General features: G+C 40.8%; 1 pseudogene; it reads right to left on the bottom strand.

The window, feature by feature from the left end:
- Window positions 1-1,551: 1,551 nt before the first annotated feature.
- LOC149148249 (putative cyclic nucleotide-gated ion channel 20, chloroplastic pseudogene) lies at window positions 1,552-5,621 on the bottom strand (annotated as a pseudogene).
- Between the last annotated feature and the right edge of the window lie 11,832 nt (window positions 5,622-17,453).

Raw genomic sequence — 17,453 nt, 5'->3', positions numbered from 1 at the left:
ACAATCCCGAAGCGGATGTGCACAACATATTTTTTGACGCGTCACAACACAGAGTTGTGTAGTCGCGCAGAGTGCCCACTCTGGATGTCCATGTATCTCCTATGCAGTTTGAAGAGCAAGTGATCGTGTCTAATGTGCACAGACATCCAGTTGCATTGGCTAATGCTACAAGGGCCTATGTCGAAGCCACCAACTCGAGTGTTAGATTATTGATAGCTGAGAACGAGCGAATGGCTAAGTATCTACAAGCGGCCAAACAGAGAGAAGAGTAAGTTACAGAATCCGCCAAAGTAGAGTTAAGGAGATTGATACTTGTTGAAGTATCATCTCTCGAGAAATTCATGCAGGAGTTGTACTCCAGGTCCTTCACTGTGCATAATTCAGTTGTCCATCTCAACGGTTGGCAGCATTTTTGTGTTAGGAGAGCACGCATCTTGTCAGACCTACACACAGTTTTCGATCACATGTAAATATGGACAATGAGGTACAAAGGAACCCCATTGCACTTACCAAAGATGATGAATACAAAGTGAGTGGAGTTGAAGGTGTTAGCGCTCGAATTTGCCTCAGGCTGAGGAAGGCAAAATCCAAGGCAACATCAAACCACTTAGCCTCGTAGCTAGCCCTACGAGGATAGGAGAGGGCTCTCTCCGGTCTATCTCAGCAAAAAGTTTTCTAAAAGGGGCTGAGATGACTTTAAAAGAAACTGATTTTAGGCTAGTAAATTGATAAAAAAGGGGTTTTTAATAAAATGATGGGGTTTTTCTGGGCTACATGGGGCAAAGAAACAGCTTGAACAGAGAAATATAATCAAAAACACAGATTATCTCCTGAGGCAAGGTAGACAAGAAAGTTTACATCAAATTGAGATTAAATGGAATGGCAAGACTGCTGAGGAGTTGACAAGGGCATAGAGGATGAATCCTTGTCAAACAGAAGAAAACATTAAATATGAACAAACTTAAAGGCAGAGCATATAAATTATGAATTCTACCTTAACACTTCATTTGCTCAAATGGAAACGATCATGAAATGACATGAACACATAACAGGCTACATATGAAACAAAAGAGGACACAAATGTTAAATTTCATACCACAGGAATTTCAGGGGTCAGAGCTGCATTTTTTAATTAAAATCTCTGTCAAAATCTGTACAATGAAAGCTCTGTTCTCTCTTACACGCACACCTCTCCGAATTCTCTCCCACTCTTTACAAATGAATTTTTAATATAATAAATACATGCTGCTAAGGAAAAACAAATCGACCCCAAAACAGGGGTGTTGTTTCACCTGCAGTTACAAAAAAAGAAAAGAGCGTTTCCATCTATTCTAAAATAGAATAGCGTTCCTCTAAAAATCCTCTGATGGCCAATTAAGAGATAAATGCTGGAGCGCAGATCCCTTTGAATCGTTAACTGAAGTCTTGAAATAGGAATCGAATCCTATGTCTTTTTCTGTGATGTATATCTTCGTTCCAATCTAAAGTATTTTGGCTCCGTTTGAATAGCGCTCTTGGGCCATATTCATGAGCCAGCTGTTGCTACCCAAATCACTGCCGCTGCACACGGACTGTTCTACTAGAAATTGCTCTTTGGCCAGTTCGTCTGAACCTCTTGCTGTTATTCTGTAGTGGAGTGTGCTCGAGGCACCACGTAAGCAGTTCTTCACCACATATGTCTCCTCCAGAAAGATTAACTGAGCCATCTTTGCCAGTGCTTTCCAAGTTTCCTCGCACAATAAAGATCATTTTATCTATAGGATAGCCTATCCTTAGAATTTCACTTCCACCTATGTAAAGGCGCTGCCTTAACCGTTCACAAATAGCATCCAGTACTTGATCATCCATAACAGTAAAAATGTGCACCTTCTTGACAAGATCTAAACAAAGATGGCTTCGAATTTCCCTTTGTAAGTCCTCAGGTAAATCCTCCAGCAACTGTTCTTCATTAACGCCCCGATTTGCTGCCCACTTGAACCGTTCAGATTGCCTCACTCGCCTTCGCACAGATACTGGCAATCGACGACGATCCATCCACAGTTCCACATCACGCTGTCTCAACTGCATTTCTAATCTCCTGCGGCCAAGAGATTGGAGAAAATTTTGCATATTTCCAATAAGCAGAGCAAAGAGCAATAGGCCCAGTCCAATAATTCCCATTGAAAACAACACTTCCCACACAAAAAGACTTGGGACTTGATTGCCAGCCAGAGTGCTGATTTGCTGAAAACCCCAGAACAATGAATAAATGTACTTGGTGATGACACTATTTGTTATTATCAGCGGAACTGCTGTTGAGTATATGCCATATGTAAACACCGTTGAAAGAGCACCTTGTAGACAATCTGTGCTATTTGAATTATTTAACCATAGTTGCCAATTTTTATCATCTTCAAAAGTTTTAGTCCCATCTAGAGACTTAGAACATCATGACCACGCACTCAAGTAGTCCCATCGTCAAATCCCAAGTCTCAACACTGGATATGCAGTGGAAAGTTGAAGCTCCCAGCCTTGAGTAAAGTAGAGAAAGAAGGAATTTCCAGTGACTCCCACCCAGCAACTATAGAAATTTGCCGACATCTAGATAATGTCATGTTATCAAATAAGTCAACAAATTCACAGTTCTGCTCTAAAATGGAGTCATATTGTCCACAAATTGAGAGTGTTACTTGGAGTTACTAACATAAGAATCTTGAGGCTATATTGGAATTACAGTTAGAATAATCACAACAGGTTAAATGTCCCTTGCATATGTCCATCCACAATATGAAACTGCAAGATAGATGAAATTCTTGAAAGGTCTCTTAGTCCCATTCTCAGGCCTTTAGTTGGCCAACATTTTTTAGCTCGGACCTCCTATAAGTGTAGACTCTGTCAACGCTTCCCCTATATAAAGTGCTTCTTGACCAGTAACTGATTAATCAATAGTGCTGCCTTCGAAGCCAATGACTACTCTTACTCTACCAAACTGATTACATCCTGTTCACCAATGAATCATCAAGGAAAGAAGGATTTAAAGAGGCCTTGCTTGTTGATTATTCCCCATTGGCAGGTACATGGCATGTTTCTAGCTGTTTCAGACCATGGCAATGGTACAAAATTGTTGTAATGCAAATGTCTTGGTCTCTTGCTATATTGCCTGCAAGTGCAAGCTGCGTAGCATGCTTGTGGTTGGTTCATGTAAATCTTTCCTTGTGCCCACAGTTTTAAGTACCCACATGTATACATGCCACTGTCATGCATCTGTAAGCCCTTTATGTAAATGCCAATTTTTTGTTTCGTTTGAATGCAGAGATAGGAGCTGATGAAACTGCTGCCATTTGAAGAACTGTAGAGCTTTGGAACATTTTGACAAATTACATATTCTAAAAAAAAAACACATTTAATGATTTCTTCTTCAAAACAGGGTTTTGAAGAAGAATCAATCTCACATTTGACTTGACAAGACGGAGTCTAACATCGGCTCCACTAGGGATGGCAGTTGCCGCTTTTTGGAGGTGCCAAGAACCGCAGAACTTTGGGAGAGCAGACAGTGCCTCTATCCATTGGGAAATGGAGTCTATTATTTCAACAAATCGACACAACTGTAGACTCAACTTATTAACTGGAAACTGACTGAATTGATTGAAAGACTGACTCGGCAAACTTCAAACTAAACTGTAAATGAAACTCAGAATGAAATGCTGCCTTTCGGCTGCTTATTTATTCACAAAATCTACCCTACTTTGCTGTAAAAACACTAGATCAGGTAATACTGAAGTGCCAGATCAACCATTCAAGTAAATCTGAGAATGATGCCGGTTGAGAATGCTTCCACCAGGACACAGATGTAATTGCTGGCAGCCCTTCATGCACGTAATGAATCTGGCTATGTATAAGACAGCTTGATCTATCAGTCAAACTGAAAAATGTGTCCATGTATGTTGCCATTGGATCGCAGGAGCCGGACTCTGTTGGCTGCCCCAACTCTGCAATGCATACTTCCAGCTGCGCACTGTCAATGTAAACATCTGTAGGCAATTCTATGATTTCTTGTTTCAATGGAGGAAGGATTTCCAAGAACTTTTTAGGGTCTTGGAAATCATATGACTGAATCTGCTCATCTAAATATTGAATCTCCTTCTCAACTCTTTCAACAACTAACTCACAAAATCTAGTTTTAGTTTCAAAAGGGAACTTTGGAGATTTCAACCAATGAAGCACGGCACTGCAAAAATCTTCATCAAATTCAGAATCTGCTAACTCATTTCTAACCTCTTTTATAGCTTCACAATGTGTAGGGTTTGCCACATACCCTACCATTGCATGAACGGATCAGCATGCACTGGACTGTCTGGATCGAATTGGAGTCGTCAGGTGAATGGTTCAGCCTGCATATATGTCTGACTGTTGTCCACCATCAGCGTCAGATCTGCAATTTGATTTCATGTACTGGGACAAGACAATCAACAATTTGTTCTCCCCAGTATGGTTGCCAATATGTTAGCGCTCGAATTTGCCTCAGGCTGAGGAAGGCAAAATCCAAGGCAACATCAAACCACTTAGCCGACAGGAGAGGGCTCTCTCCAGTCTATCTCAGCAAAAAGTTTTCTAAAAGGGGCTGAGATGACTTTAAAAGAAACTGATTTTAGGCTAGTAAATTAATAAAAAAAGGGGTTTTAATAAAATGATGGGGTTTTTCTGGGTTTCATGGGGCAAAGAAACAGCTTGAACAAAGAAATATAATCAAAAACACAGATTATGTCCTGAGGCAAGGTATGCAAGAAAGTTTAACATCAAATTGAGATTAAATGGAATGGCAAGACTGTTGAGGAGCTGACAAGGGCATAGAGGATGAATCCTTGTCAAATAGAAGAAAACATTAAATATGAACAAACTTAAAGGCAGAGCATATAAATTATGAATTCTACCTTAACACTTCATTTGCTCAAATGGAAACGATCATGAAATGACATGAACACATAACAGGCTACATATGAAACAAAAGAGGACACAAATGTTAAATTTCATACCACAGGAATCTCAGGGGTCAGAGCTGCATTTTTTAATTAAAATCTTTGTCAAAATCTGTACAATGAAAGCTCTGTTCTCTCTTACACGCACACCTCTCCGAATTCTCTCCCACTCTTACAAATGAATTTTTGATATAATAAATACATGCTGCTAAGGAAAAACAAATTGACCCCAAAACAGGGGCGTTGTTTCACCTGCAGTTACAAAAAAAGAAAAGAGTGTTTCCATCTATTCTAAAATAGAACAACGTTCCTCTAAAAATCCTTTGATGGCCAATTAAGAGATAAATGCTGGAGCGCAGATCCCTTTGAATCGTTAACTGAAGTCTTGAAATAGGAATCGAATCCTATGTCTTTTGTTGTGATGTATATCTTCGTTCCAATCTAAAGTATTTTGGCTCCGTTTGAATAGCGCTCTTGGGCCATATTCATGAGCCAGCTGTTGCTACCGAAATCACTGCCGCTGCACACGGACTGTTCTACTAGAAATTTCTCTTTGGCCAGTTCATCTGAACCTCTTGCTGTTATTCTGTAGTGGAGTGTGCTCGAGGCACCACGTAAGCAGTTCTTCACCACATATGTCTCCTCCAGAAATATTAACTGAGCCATCTTTGCCAGTGCTTTCCAAGTTTCCTCGCACAATAAAGATCATTTTATCTATAGGATAGCCTATCCTTAGAATTTCACTTCCACCTCTGTAAAGGCACTACCTTAACCGTTCACAAATAGCATCTAGTACTTGATCATCCATAACAGTGAAAATGCGCACCTTCTTGACAAGATCTAAACAAAGATGGTTTTCGAATTTCCCTTTGTAAGTCCTCAGGTAAATTCTCCAGCAACTGTTCTTCATTAATGCCCCGATTTGCTGCCCACTTGAACCATTCAGATTGCCTCACTCGCCTTCGCACAGATACTGGCAATCGACGATGATCCATCCACAGTTCCACATCACGCTGTCTCAACTGCATTTCTAATCTCCTGCGGCCAAGAGATTGGAGAAAATTTTTCATATTTCCAATAAGCAGAGCAAAGACCAATAGGCCCAGTCCAATAATTCCTATTGAAAACAACACTTCCCACACAAAAAGACTTGGGACTTGAATGCCAGCCAAAGTGCTGATTTGCTGAAAACCCCAGAACAATGAATAAATGTACTTGGTGATGACGCTATTTTTTATTATCAGCGGAACTGTTGTTGAGTATATGCCATATGTAAACACCGTTGAAAGAGCACCTTGTAGACAATCTGTGCTATTTGAATTATTTAACCATAGTTGCCAATTTTTATCATCTTCAAAAGTTTTAGTCCCATCTAGAGACCTAGAACATCATGACCACGCACTCAAGTAGTCCCATCGTCAAATCCCAAGTCTCAACACTGGATATGCAGTGGAAAGTTGAAGCTCCCAGCCTTGAGTAAAGTAGAGAAAGAAGGAATTCCAGTGACTCCCACCGAGCAACTATAGAAATTTGCCGACATCTAGATAATGTCATGTTATCAAATAAGTCAACAAATTCACAGTTCTTCTCTAAAATGGAGTCATATTGTCCACAAATTGAGAGTGTTACTTGGAGTTACTGACATAAGAATCTTGAGGCTATATTGGAATTACAGTTAGAATAATCACAACGGGTTAAATGTCCCTTGCATATGTCCATCCACAATATGAAACTGCAAGATACATGAAATTCTTGAAAGGTCTCTTAGTCCCATTCTCAGGCCTTTAGTTGGCCAGCATTTTGTAGCTCGGACCTCCTATAAGTGTAGACTCTGTCAACGCTTCCCCTGTATAAAGTGCTTCTTGACCAGTAACTGATTAATCAATAGTGTTGCCTTCGAATCCAATGACTGCTCTTACTCTACCAAACTGATTACATCCAGTTCACCAATGAATCATCAAGGAAAGAAGGATTTAAAGAGGCCTTGCTTGTTGATTATTCCCCATTGGCAGGTACATGGCATGTTTCTAGTTGTTTTAGACCATGGCAATGGTACAAAATTGTTGTAACGCAAATGTCTTGGTCTCTTGCTGTATTGCCTGCAAGTGCAAGCTGCGTAGCATGCTTGTGGTTGGTTCATGTAAATCTTTCCTTGTGCCCACAGTTTTAAGTACCCACATGTATGCATGCCACTATCATGCATCTGTAAGCCCTTTATGTAAATGCCAATTTTTTGTTTCGTTTGAATGCAGAGATAGGAGTTGATGAAACTGCTGCCATTTGAAGAACTGTAGAGCTTTGGAACATTTTGACAAATTACATATTCTAAAAAAAAAAAACACATTTAATGATTTCTTCTTCAAAACAGGGTTTTGAAGAAGAATCAATCTCACATTTGACTTGACAAGACGAAGTCTAACAGAAGGCATGCATCCGAAGTCATATACAGAACTATGAGGAACTCCCGCAACTCATCACCAGTTTATAAGCTTCATTCGCACAAGTTTTCAGGAGCATGGATGTCATTGTGTGCATGCATGCGGTCCCATCCATTGGCACACTCACCGAGGCAAAGACAAATAACCAAGTCTGACTGGAGCTAGACATGCACTTTGATCCGTTGATGTGCATAGCCACCAGCACAGACTTGTTGATGAGCACAGACACTATGCACAAGTATGTTGTTGGTTCGTGTGCACTCAAAACTATAATGCGCATGTTATCCGACGAGTTGGAAAGAGGTTCCAAATTAGTGTACCCAGATGCAACGAAGGCAAGAGTTTGCTTTCAGAAGGATGTCACCACAGAGCACGCGGACACCATAACAGACTACCAAGCTCAGCATCAGTTAGCCGCCGTCGATCATCGAGAGGATGTCGAAGAGTTAGTCTTCCCATAGTTGTCTGAGTATTAGTTATGCCTTGCATGGCTTACTCAAGCCCATTTTTGTCTCACATTGGTACATGTGCAGATTCTAATGTAAACATGTTGTAAAATTGAAAGCCCATGTGTCAATAGTAGAATGTAACGGTCATGTGTAAGTTGAAGAGTCATGAGGGTAGTTGAAGAGTTACGAAGGGGAATGTCAAGGGTCACCCCACCCTTTTCTATTTATAGAACCTCATAACTCATTGTATAGTCTTTTGGGAGCCAAGCTTCCTATAGGATAACTTTGAGAAAGCTTGGAGTGTATTGAAACAAGCCTTGGCTTCTCCATAATGTAGAGCTAGTACATCTCTTTGGAGGAGCAGGCGGCAGTGACTGTAATGTTCCGCTATCGGGGCTAATGGTTGTCATGGTTTTATGTATGATTGAATCTTTCACTCCTTTAACATAACAAAGCCAACACGTTTCATGCATATATTGTTATTGTAGTTCGGCTATCCTGGCTACTTTAATGATGTATGTAGCTGCAATTTGTGCATGTATGTATTGACTATTCCGTATATGTTTGTATGAATCTTATTGAAGCATGTTGTTGGTATAATTCGTCACTTTGGATCGTCGGCTATCATGCTTTCCATCTCATGGTGTCTTTATGCTCGTGTGTTCCCTTTCAAGCTGTGTGCTATCATAGGTTTCTAAGGGGTGAACTCTATCCCCTTTCCGTGTGTTAGAGCCTTTCATGCACCTTCCTTGACTTGTTGCAAGGTCACACCCTTGCTTCCAATAAGGACATCTTACTTACCTCTGTGCACCACCGAAGTCAAAGTGATCCCATACTACCCACTGCCAAGACTCCTACTCCAAACAGTCTGAGGTCTAGTTGGGACTTCTTACCAGGGAGATCCCCTGACATGTTGGCAGGTCCAGCACCGTCAACATTTCTTGCACTAGAAGGAGGGTCAGATGACAAGTTGAGTCCTCACATCCTGATTTGAATCTTCGTACATCTATCATGGATATTGTTGTAGTGAACCCGCTGCAATGTTTGTCCAATGCATATTCCTTCGAAGTCACGAAGGAGTTCTTATATCACTTGTCGGAACTCACATATGATGGTAAAGGCGAAGTGGCCTAGCCTAAGAACTTACATGACTTCCTTTCATTCTTGGATGATGCTAAAGATTTTGATGAAGTAAAGGTCAGAGTGTTGCTTGCATACACACTTCGCGAATCCCCAGAGCAATGGTGCTGCAACCTGACTACCAATTGTGTGCACTCATTTAAGTAGTTCAGTGATTTAATCAAATTTGTTTTCCATCATTTTGATCTTGAAGTTCTTGACCAAAAAATGTTAAAATAGCAGCAGGCCCCCCATGAATCACCTATGAATTTTTGGAAGCACTTCTGTCTGCTCATGTTTGAAGCTCCGAAACTTCAGATGAAATTCCAATATCTCATGGACAAATTTGAATATTGTTGTCACAAATCAATCAGTCCCCAAGTGAAGAAAAATTTCAAACCCCGCTCAGCATACTTTGGTGATGGAGTTGCACAATCACAAGCAGACACAGTCACTGGCACAAGTGATTGTCTGTTAAGTTTAGGTATGTTCTATGCTAGAGAAATTTCTTTAATTTCTTTTTCCATATTAGCAATCACATCAGCATAAAGTAAACTGCAGATAGAACATGAACATAAATCGCAAAAGACAAGCCAAGACAAGAGGACACAAGATGTGGCGCTAGCCAGGGACAATCCCCACAATGTGTGGGGAAACCCTTGATCAATTATTCTTTTATGTTCTTTAAAGTTCAATAGAGAAAGAGAGAGAGAGAGAGAGAGAGAGATAGTACATTTACAATAGACGTCAACAGCATAGATCTTTTCGTATAACGATGAGATCAGTTGAAGACATTCTGCTTCAACTGATTCTCCAAGGTGACGGCTCCACCTATCATAGTACTGCATCTAGTTCCACTTGCTGCATCACTGCATATGACGCCATGTTGCAATAGTTGTGATTATCATCATGCTGCCCATGTCCATGATCTTATCATGTTGTTGCCCTTCATGTTCATGATCTTATAATGCTACCTATGCATCATCATCATGCTGTCCTATGCTTACATCATTATGTTGTCTGATGCTCATATCAGCATGATACCTTTACTATCCTTCTCTATGTCAGCCTTAGCTGCTTGCTATGGCTTGCAGCCTAGCAAAGCATGCAGTCCCATTATTTTCTTATCACTATTTATATGACCAGCGTTCTTCATAACCATGTTGTACTGCAGTTATGACTGAAGCAGATTATATATATTATATGACTGCTCTCATAATATATATGACGTTCCATACATCATGAAGCGTATATACATATGACTGTGTCTAGGTGACTGTGTTCCATATCGCGTATGATCCCATGACTGTGTATCACTGCGTGGTATATCCAGCGTATATATTCAGCGCATATATTTTCAACGTATATACACAATGCCCAACATATATATCCAACATATATACTTCCAGTGTATATACATATGACTATGTCTAGGTGACTGTGTTCCATACCGCGTATGATCCCATGACTATGTATGACTGTGTGGTATATCCAACGTATATATTCAGTGTATATATCCAATGTATATACTTCCAGCATATATACATAATGTCCAGCGTATATATCCATCATTTATATTTCCAGCGTATATACATAATGCCCAGCATATATACATAATGCGTTGTATGGTCTGCGTGGTAGTGTTGTGCATTGTATGGACTGCGTATAGCGTGGTTCCATATTGCGTATATATATGTGGTTTCATATAACGTGATTCCATATTCATATGACTGTGTATAAATGAACATGAACCGCTTATAACATGAACAGCGTTTGATATATAACATGAACAACGTTTAATATATGAATAGCGTTTGATATATAACATGAACACCTTTGGATATAAAACATGAACATCGTTTAATATATGAACAGCGTTTGCATACATATGATTCCATGCACAGCATATAGGCCTCACCATGAACAGGCCTACGCTATCTGCGACATTTTCATCACGTTGACTACTGCTTCAATTTAGACATTGCCAGGACTATGTTTCACCATAATGCCACAACGTTCACCATAACTGCATTTCACCATAATGCCATGGATGCCCATATTACACACTGCTAGATCTGTAAGGCAACGTAGGTTTCTTCTTGGACTGCGTTATGAGATCTTGAGCCTTCCTGTTGCTGCGTATTTAGAGAGAGATTCTAAGGTTTCTTCCATAGTAGTGTTTAGATCTAGATCATTATGCTATTGTGGCTTGGGCATCATAGCAAATACTCTTAGCGTTTTCTCCTTCTCCAAAAACCCAACCGTGGAGAAGAGATCACATGAGGAGTGTCCAAATGACTTCAAATCCTCTTCTATTTATACCAAAACGTATAGGTTGAATAGACATGATGTTTGGGCTTCTTAAGCCTACATAAGTTGCTGGTCGGCTAGATAATAAATCCATAATCAAAATTAAATTCATATCTCCATAAATACTTATGGAAATCAGATGATCTTTAGATCAATCCTACACCTCTCAACGAGAGGGATCCAATAAAAATATCAGCTTCCATAAATAAGCTAACCCACATGAAGTTTGGCCCTAGTTTCCAATTTAACACTCCCTCTCAACTAGGGAGAACTCCATCTGTTGATCCAAAAGTCCAATTGTACTATCTCTACCATCAGTGCTCTGCCCAGCTCTGTTGGCTCTGCTAGCTCTGCTCTACTCTGCTCTGGTCTGCTCAGCTCTGTTGACTCTACTCTGATCTATTGGATCTGCTCAGCTCTGTTGGCTCTGCTCTGCTCTGCTGAACTATGAAGAAGAAGAATTGATCGAGAATGTCTCATACCATTCTCCACTGACCCGAAGTCAGTCTCAAAGTGCGTACCACTGGTCCTAGACCAGTCTCAACAGACCCAAAGTCAGCGTCATAGTGGGTACCACTCCTACCACTCGTCCTAGACCAGTATCGCAGGCTTACAGAGGGTATCACTAGTCCCAGACCAGTCTCAACCGACTCGAAGTCAGTGTCATAGTATGTACCACTCTCACTGGTCCCAGACCAGTCCTGCACTGACACGAAGTCAGTCTCAGAGTATGTACCACCAGTCCCAGACCAGTCTCAACCGACCCGAAGTCAGCGTCATAATACGTACAACTCCTACCACTGGTCCCAGATCAATGGAGGTCATCCTAGCGTAGGGAGTACGGTAGATACAACGATGCGTCCATCGGTACTACTATGGTCCCTAACTTCATTTCCCTGCTCATTGATCAAATGAGAGGTACTTCCCATGAGTCCCAGACTGCATGGGTAGGATGCCTCGATAGGAGAACTCAATTAATCCTGTCCTCACAAGAGAAGACATCAATCCTACTACAATCGCCATGGAGAACACATTAATCCAGGCCTCACAGGAGAACACATCAATCCTACTACAATCACCATGGAGAACACATCAATCCAGGCCTCACAAGAGAACTCATCAATCCTACTACAATCGCCATGGAGAACACATCAATCCAAGCCTCACAGGAGAACACATCAATCCAGGCCTCACAGGAGAACTAATCATCCGGCTACACAGGAGAGAGAATCATCCTGTTCCACAAGAGAGCGAATCATCTTGTCCCACAAGAGAGCGAATTATCTTGTTCCAGTGTGCACCACCAGGGGAGGGTGAGTCACCCTGTGGTCATATGTTGCTCCAGTAAGAACCGCAAGCTCCCAGAGCTCAATGTATGCAACATGCAGGACCCTTGTACAAGGGTTTCTTGATGACTCCAAGTCGTTTGGGAAAATCACAGATTAGATCTTTCCCCGGGGCTTTGACAAGGTGTATCGACCTTTACATCATCTTAATGCGATGGAGCCTCCTTGCTCATCGACTTACCATATCCCAGATAAGGTAGTATATGATGTCTATCTGCTGGAGCAATTGATGAATATGGGATTCCTCAATAATCAAATCCCACCTCTGGTTGTTACAAAGAATCACAGTGGTATGTGTACAAACAACTCACTGAATAGCTTCCCCAACCAAGCAACTTCATACGAGATCATACTCGTAGATATCTATCTGGTCTCGGCGGTGCTTCTGACAACCGACTTCTGCTTCCTGCTCATCCATGATATCGAAGCAGAATCCAAAGAGAAACAACACTAAGAAGTGCTCCACTGATCCTCCACATTGCCTGCCCAATCAGCATTCGAATAATCATGTAGTTTCATATTTCCGACAGTGTATCTCAATCCATGAGAGATTATGTCGTGAAGACATCTCAGAAGATTATTGGCACCAATATAGTGAGGCTCAACCAAATATGAGCTCTCCGTCCTAACTGTAGTGCACATTCTTGGACGAAGGTTCTCTAAGAACATCAATGCGAATGAGTTTATGAAACTTAGAGGCATTTCCCAAATTTGGTCTGGCATTACTACCATATAATCTTCTTGAAAGTTAAGATCCTCGAGGTAGTCACAAGCTTGCAGTTTATCTTTCCACATTCGGAATCCAACTCCCTCTGTCTTCTACAAATGAGAGGGTCTGCACCTGTCAGACATAAGTGCCGGTATGAGAGGTCTATCATCCACAACCTTCGGATGGTTTGGTTCGATTTCACTCCTAATGAATCTCAGCTTCATCAGACAGTTGTTGATCCTCTCATGCTATGCCCAGGGTGTCTTGCTTCAAGCCATAGAGGGCTTTCTTCTACCTGTATACATGAGATTCCCGTTCAAGAATCTCAAACTCCACGGGTTGTTTCAAATCTGTGAACCTACTACATGAGGGGAATGGTCCCCTTGTAAGATTTTCCTTCGGTACATCTCAGACATGTACTTTCATGCTCTTTTTGAATTCAGGCTTCCTTGTCACCATCTGACTCACAGACCTCCAGTGCTATGTGTCAACGGACATGGTCCCTAGTGGACTTATTGTAACTTAATACAACCCTGAACTTAAAAACATATTTGAAAATTCTATTTCAAACACGTACCTTTCCATCGTTGAGTGCCACCCTAAAACCTTTGTCTTCCATTTCTGAAATGGATACCAGGTTCTTCTTGCGATCAGGTACATAAAAGTGATTCTGGGGTTCCTTGCTTTCTTTGAAGAGACGGTCGTATCCTTGATGACCTGCAACTCTGTCATTCGGACACTCCTTTGCATAAGGGCTGAACTTATCATCAAGGCATCTACCTTTCCTTCCACCCTTAGATCCGAACTTCCCAGATCTTTAGGTAGGCCATCAGAAACTTCCGCTGCGTCATTCTGATAACATTCTCTGCTTCGAATTCACTCTAGGTGAATTATGAGGAACCCATTGATCCTTCTATCTTGTCCCAACTGTCTTCGTGATTGCTCTTTCACTCTTGCTTGGACATTGTCTTCACCTCAGCTCTGATACCATGTTAAGTTTAGGTATGTTCTATGCTAGAGCAATTTATTTAATTTCTTTTTCCATATTAGCAATCACATCAACATAAAGTAAACTGCAGATAGAACATGAACATAAATCACAAAAGACAAGCCAAGAGAAGAGGACACAAGATGTGGCGCTAGCCAGGGACAAACCCCACAATGTGTGGGGAAACCCTTGATCAATTCTTCTTTTATGTTCTTCAAAGTTCAGCAGAGAAAGAGAGAGAGAGATAGTACATTTACAATAGACGTCAACACTTTGACTTATCTAGATCTAGCATAGATCATTTCGTATAACGATGAGATCAGTTGAAGACATTCTGCTTCAACTGATTCTCCAAGGTGACGGCTTCACCTATCATAGTACTGCATCTAGGTCCACTAGCTGCATCACTGCATATGACGCCATGCTGCAATAGTTGTGATTATCATCATGCTGCCCATGTCCATGATCTTATCATGTTGCTACCCTTCATGTTCATGATCTTATAATGCTGCCTATGCATCATCATCATGATGTCCTATGCTTACATCATTCTGTTGTCCGATGCTCATATCATCATGCTGCCTTTACTATCCTTCTGTATATCAGCCTTAGCTGCTTGCTATGGCTTGCAGCCTAGCAAAGCATGCAGTCCCATTATTTGCTTATCACTGTTTATATGACCAGCGTTCTTCATAATCATGTTGGACTGCAGTTATGACTGAAGTAGATTATATATATTATATGACTGCTCTCATAATATATATGACCGTTCCATACATCATGAAGCGTATATACATATGACTGTGTCTAGGTGACTGTGTTCCATACCGCGTATGATCCCATGACTGTGTATCATTGCGTGGTATATCCAGCGTATATACATAATTCCCAGCATATATATCCAACGTATATACTTCCAGCGTATATACATATGACTGTGTCTAGGTGATTGTGTTCCATACTGCGTATGATCCCATGACTGTGTATGACTACATGGTATATCCAACGTATATATTCAGTATATATACATAATGCCCAGCGTATATATCCAACGTATATATTCAGCGTATATACATAATGCCCAGCGTATATATCCAACGTATATACTTCCAGCATATATACATAATGTCCAGCGTTTATATTTCCAACGTATCTACATAATGCCCAGCGTATATACATAATGCGTTCTATGGTCTGCGTGGTAGTGTTGTGTGTTGTATGGACTGCGTATAGCATGGTTCCATATTGCGTATATATATGTGGTTTCATATAACATGGTTCCATATTCATATGAATATGTATAAATGAACGTGAACCGCTTATAACATGAACAACGTTTAATATATGAACAGCGTTTGATATATAACATGAAAAACTTTGGATATAAAACATGAACAACATTTAATATATGAACAGCGTTTGCATACATGTGATTCCGTGCATAGCGTATAGGTCTCACCATGAACAGGCCTACGCTATCTGCGGCATTTTCATCACGTTGACTACTACTTCAATTTAGACATTGCCAAGACTGTGTTTCACCATAATGCCACAGCGTTCACCATAACTACATTCCACCATAATGCCATGGCTGGCCAGATTACACACTGCTAGATCTGTAAAGCAACATAGGTTTCTTCTTGGACTGCGTTATGAGATCTTGAGCCTTCCTGTTGCTGCGTGTTTAGAGACATCTTCTAGGGTTTCTTCCATAGTAGTGTTTAGATCTATATCATTATGCTACTGCGGCTTGGGCATCATAGCAAATACTCTTAGCGTTTTCTCCTTCTCCAAAAACCCAACCGTGGAGAAGAGATCACATGAAGAGTGTCCAAATGACTTCAAATCCTCTTCTATTTATACCAAAACGTATAGGTTGAATAGACATGACGTTTGGGCTTCTCGAGCCTACGTGCTGGTCGGCAAGATAATAAATCCATAATCAAAAATAAATTCATATCTCCATAAATACTTATCGAAATCAGATGATCTTTAGATCAATCCTACACCTCTCGACGAGAGGGATCCAATAAAAATATCAGCTGCCATAAATAAGTTGACCCACATGGAGTTTGGCCCTAGTTGCCAATATAACATTGCCTGCCTTCCCCTCATCAAATAGCTCCAACCCCGCAGAGTGATGTGGGAAAGCGTGCACACACGACTATTCAACTGGTACATGCTTCCACCATCACCACTCTTAATTGTTTGCGGAGTTGGTTGGGAAGCCCATGGGTTGTCATATGCATTTGTTACCTCAACCTCTGTCTCCGCATTCTACTAATCCTCTGGATTGTACTGTCTTGTGTTCTTTCGTTCTAGACTCTACACCTTTTGTGAACGAGGATCAAGCCATCGACAAATTTGATGTTGCACAGCCAACCTACATTATCATTTACGATGAGTATGATTGGGAATCTAAACATCAACCCGCAGTGAAGGATGAGCTCCTTATTTCAGTGCCTCCTCTGCATTTTCTTGACATCTTTGGTGATTATATTATCTCTGATTTTCCTTGTGTAAATTCATCCATGGATGCATCTACTTCTGATCATACACAGAACACACCTGATATCAGTCCATCATCTGACAGTGGAGAGGACAAATTCTTCACTGAAAATCCACTTGATTTTTCATCTACTTTTTCCAGAAACGCAAAGGGTGAACATTCTTGCTTCTCATCTACCCCTTTGTTTGATTCATCAGATCATGAGGATGCCAATGAACTCATTGATTTTTATGATCGTAGTTGTTGTGATCTATTTACTATTTATTCGATCACGATGTTGGTGCAATCGTTGTTGATCTTTCAAAGCCACATGTTTATGATGATCTACCTATCGATGAAGTCAAAACCCTGCAGGTTGTCGAGGCACTTCAGCCCGAACTGATGGTTATGTCAGGCACTCGTTGTCCTGAGGTTGGTTTCACTTTCGATCAAGAAATTATTGAACTACCCAAGGCTCCTCATCACTCATCTGTATGCATTGAATATCAATCCAACACACAGATTTCGCTTCCTCCACTTGAACAACATGATCCCATCACTCATGCATTGGAGGAATTATACACAACAAGCACACTTGCAAGAAGTAAGTTATCTCTTTTTCTAATGTTTGCTTGCCTGTCACAGTTAAGA

The sequence above is a fragment of the Pinus tabuliformis genome, chromosome 9 (assembly GCF_031772625.1).
Source record: "Pinus tabuliformis cultivar Carrire ecotype Pingquan chromosome 9, CPIR1, whole genome shotgun sequence".
NCBI lineage: Eukaryota > Viridiplantae > Streptophyta > Pinopsida > Pinales > Pinaceae > Pinus > Pinus tabuliformis.
The sequence above is the reverse complement of the archived record's forward strand: the minus strand, read 5'-3'. Positions and strand labels throughout refer to the sequence as shown.